Genomic DNA, 3,995 nt, shown 5'->3' with positions numbered 1-3,995 from the left:
GCTGGACCGTTCGGACGTGTGTCCGCGCTCTTCTGTATCGAGATAATAATAAACGTTGAGATTGTTTTCTTCCTTTTAACCGCAGTGTTTCTTTTATTCCCGCGAGCTTCGGGAGTGCGAGCGCGTGAGTGCGAGTGTGTGTTAGTGCGACGCGGCGAGCGCAACATTTTGGGGGCTCGTCCGGAATAGGACGAACGTTGTCGACCGTGATGAGCGGCGAAGAAACGAGGGGAATAGCCACAACGGCGGCCCCTTCGAGGAAAAGGACTCGGGCCGCGACTCCTGCAGCGAGTGCTCCGCAGCCCACGTCGCAGGCGGAGACTCTCCAGGCGGTTCTCCTGGAGATGCGGGCGATGCGAGAGGAGCAGGCGCAGAGAGAGGCGATACACGCGGCAGAGCTGCTGCGTCGAGACGAGGAGCTACTCCAGCTTCGACGAGAAATCCAGATAAGTTCTTCCAATAATAGAGCTCGCGGCTCGGGAACGGCGGTTTCGGACATGGATGTAGATAGGGAAGGTGAAGTCCGCGAATTGACAGGCACGTTTTCCGGAGAATTAGGGTATAAACTAAAGCCCGATACCTTCGACGGTAGTGTTCCGTTGCGAGAATTCCTTGCGCAGTTCGAGTTGATTTCGTTGGCCTTGAATCTGAGGGGCAAAGCTCGCGCAGTTTTAGATGGGATAACGGAATTAGGAAGTCTGAGCTAAAATCAAAGCTCGAATTCCGTTTTGGCGAAGAACATTTTGCACAGGCTTATTACACACAGTTCACGAATCGTAAACAAAAGTTTGGGGAAGACCTTATTTCGCCGGGCGCGGATATAGAGCGTTTATCACGACTGGCGTACCCGGAGTGCTCCCATGAAGTGCGGGATAAGATCGCGTGTGCGCAGTTTGTCGCGGCCTTAACGAATGGTTTTATTAAGCGCACGTTACAGCTGGAAAATATTTCAACATTGAAAGCAGCCGTTCAAAGGGTAATGGCTGTTAAGATAATTCAAGAGGGTAGTTTTTCAGGGGAAAAAGATAAGCGGGATGAAAGATTTAGATATCGCGCAGAGAAGGAATTTCGCGAGGACAAATCAGGAAAAAAATAGTAAATTTGCCTTAAACAGGAAAGGAAAAGACGAAGGTAATGCAGCGGTAAACGGGAAGTCGCAAGCCCGCTCTGATGGAAGGATAGGAAAAAACGATAAAGAGTGCTGGCAATGTGGGGCAAAGGGGCACTATCGTTTCGAGTGCCTGGCTAATTCTGCCGAGCAGAAGGGAAATTAGGGATGGTCGAACTTTCCGGGGCGGTTCCGACCAAGGCGAAAAAGACCCTGTCACGTTCCGTTAAAATGGGGAGTATTCATAAAAAAAAAGATTCTTTTGTTGTTCGTGGAAATTTAAACGGAAAAGCTTGCTCTTTTAAGCTAGACACGGGCTCTGATGTGTCGATCGTCAATTCTGAATTGGTGGTAAAAGGAAAATGTATTCCGTTAATAGACGTTGGATTTGAATATCCTACGGAAGAGAAGGTCCCAATATAAAATTTAAATCTTTAGTTTGGGTAGAATTAGGGAAGTATTCTTTTGAGATGCCTATGTTTGTGGCTGAAATCGCTGAGGATTGCATCTTGGGAGCGGATTTCTTTGCGCGGACAGGGATGGACAGAACTCTTGAATCTTTCTTCCAGGAATTTTTGCAGGAAGGGAAGCAAGAAAATTCTTTTTGTCGTCGAATTAGCTATAAAACGGAAGAAGTTCCGAAAAATCTTAAAGACTTCTTTGAGCGGAATTGTCAGGAGCTGAATGCGTCACAGAGAGTTGTTTTCGCAGATCTTCTTAGGGAGTTTCAGGATGTGTTTTCCGATCAGATCGTAGCTGGAAATTGTGACGTACTTCAACATAAAATTAAATTACGAGATTCACGTCCAATTAAACAAACTCTGAGGAGAATTCCTATTCGTATGCGTGCAGAAGTTGAGGAGATTATTAGGGAAATGAAGAATCAGGGAGTTATTAAAGAATCTTTTAGTCCTTGGGTTTCGCCAGCAGTCTTGGTAAGGAAAAAAGACGGCTTATTGAGATTTTGTGTAGATTATCGGAAAGTAAATGATGTAACTGAGAAAGATTCTTTTCCAATGCCTAGGATAGATGATCTTCTCGATCAATTGTCAGGGAATACTTGGTTTTCGACATTGGATTTGAAAAGTGGCTATTGGCAATTGAAAATCCGTCCAGAAGATAGGGAGATAACTGCTTTTTCGATAGGAAATGGACCTTGGCAATTTACTGTCATGCCTTTTGGGTTGTGTAATGCACCGGCAACTTTCGAATGTCTTATGGAACGAGTTCTCCAGCAATTGATATTGAGAATTTGTCTAGTCTATTTAGATGATGTAATTGTTTTTGGCAAAACTTTCGAAGAGATGGTACAAAATTTGAGAAAGATTTTCCTTAGATTTCGGGCGGCCAATTTAAAGATTAATCCGACGAAGTGTAATTTGTTTAGGAGGCAGGTGAAATATTTAGGTCATGTTGTTTCAGCTGAGGGAGTTTCTACTGACCCAGAAAAGACTGCTGCAGTAGTAGAATGGCCTATTCCTCAAAACAAAAAGCAGATTCGAAGTTTCTTGGGATTCTGCTCTTATTATCGTAAATTTGTTAGGGGCTTCTCTTTAATCGCGAAACCGTTATATGCCTTAACTGAGAACCTATCGAAATTTGTTTGGACGGAGCAATGTCTCAAGAGGCACTTGCCAAATTGAAGCAGTCATTAACGACAAGTCCTTTACTCTCTTTTCCAAGGGCAGATGGGAAAATTATCTTGGATACAGATGCGGTAATTATACAGTTTAGGGGCCCATTGAGGTACTGGCAGTAGAGAGGAAGCAGCTGTATGAGAAACGAAGTAGTACCCCAGAGGAACAAGAGCAGAATAAGAAGAATATGAGACAGGATAGCCTCCAACGATGGCAGGAGAAATGGGATGCATCTGAGAAAGGGAGATGGACACATCGCCTCATTCCTCGGGTTGATGGTTGGGTGAACCGCAAACACGGAGAGGTAAACTATTACCTGACTCAGATGCTCTCAAACCACGGATGCTTCAGGGCCTACCTTCACCGGTTCAAGCACGAGGAGGCACCACTGTGCCCGGCGGGGTGCGGAGTACCGGAGGATGCGGAGCATGTATTTTTCTTGTGCCCGCGCTTCACTGAGGAGAGAAAGGAATTGGAGGACGCACTGGGATCAACACCTGAGCCAGAGACCCACGTGAAACTGATGTTGACAACGGAGGAAAACTGGTCTGCGGTCAGCAATTTCGCCGCAGTCGTTATGAAGAGACTCCGAGAAGAAGAGCAGGAGCGCATGAAAGACAAGGATACCAGCAACAACGGTTCCTCGTAACAAGCAGTAAGGCTAAGAAAAGCTAAAAATGTGGAAAAGCTGAACAGCTGAGGCCGCCCCCGCGAAGTAATGCTTAGCGGCGGTCCCGCGGGGGCAACGTAAGGCCAATGATGATGAGGTTAGGGTTTTAGTCGGTAGGGCATACTAGCAGAGTCCGACACACGGGTCAAATAACACCCACGGTGCATTAAGCATTTCCCCCCTCCCTAAAAAAAACACACACACACACACACGTACACAGATCATGTTCAGTGTTGCTACATGTCGTCGGTATGACAGGAATCATAACCTGATTCCTGTCAACTTTAACGTTTAATATCTCGCGTCGCGGGGCAGAGCGACACTTTTTTCTGCCAGATTCTTTCGTTTCGTGCAAAAACGCGTCGATTGAACATAATTTTATCGATATTTGAGGTGAGGCTCCTAAACTGTATAATTACCACAGATGCTTCTGGACATGGGATTGGAGCAGTTTTATCTCAGGAGCAGGAAGGGACTGAGAAAGTCATCGCTTATTTCAGTCGCGTCTTGAGTAAAACTGAAAGAAATTATTGTGTGACGCGTAGGGAGTTGTTAGCAATGGTGGAGTCAATTAAACATT

Source organism: Temnothorax nylanderi, unplaced genomic scaffold (assembly GCF_030848795.1).
Source record: "Temnothorax nylanderi isolate EJ_2023f unplaced genomic scaffold, tnyl_v1.0 TNYL_tig1050_pilon, whole genome shotgun sequence".
NCBI classification, from domain to species: Eukaryota; Metazoa; Arthropoda; class Insecta; order Hymenoptera; family Formicidae; genus Temnothorax; species Temnothorax nylanderi.
The sequence above is the reverse complement of the archived record's forward strand: the minus strand, read 5'-3'. Positions refer to the sequence as shown.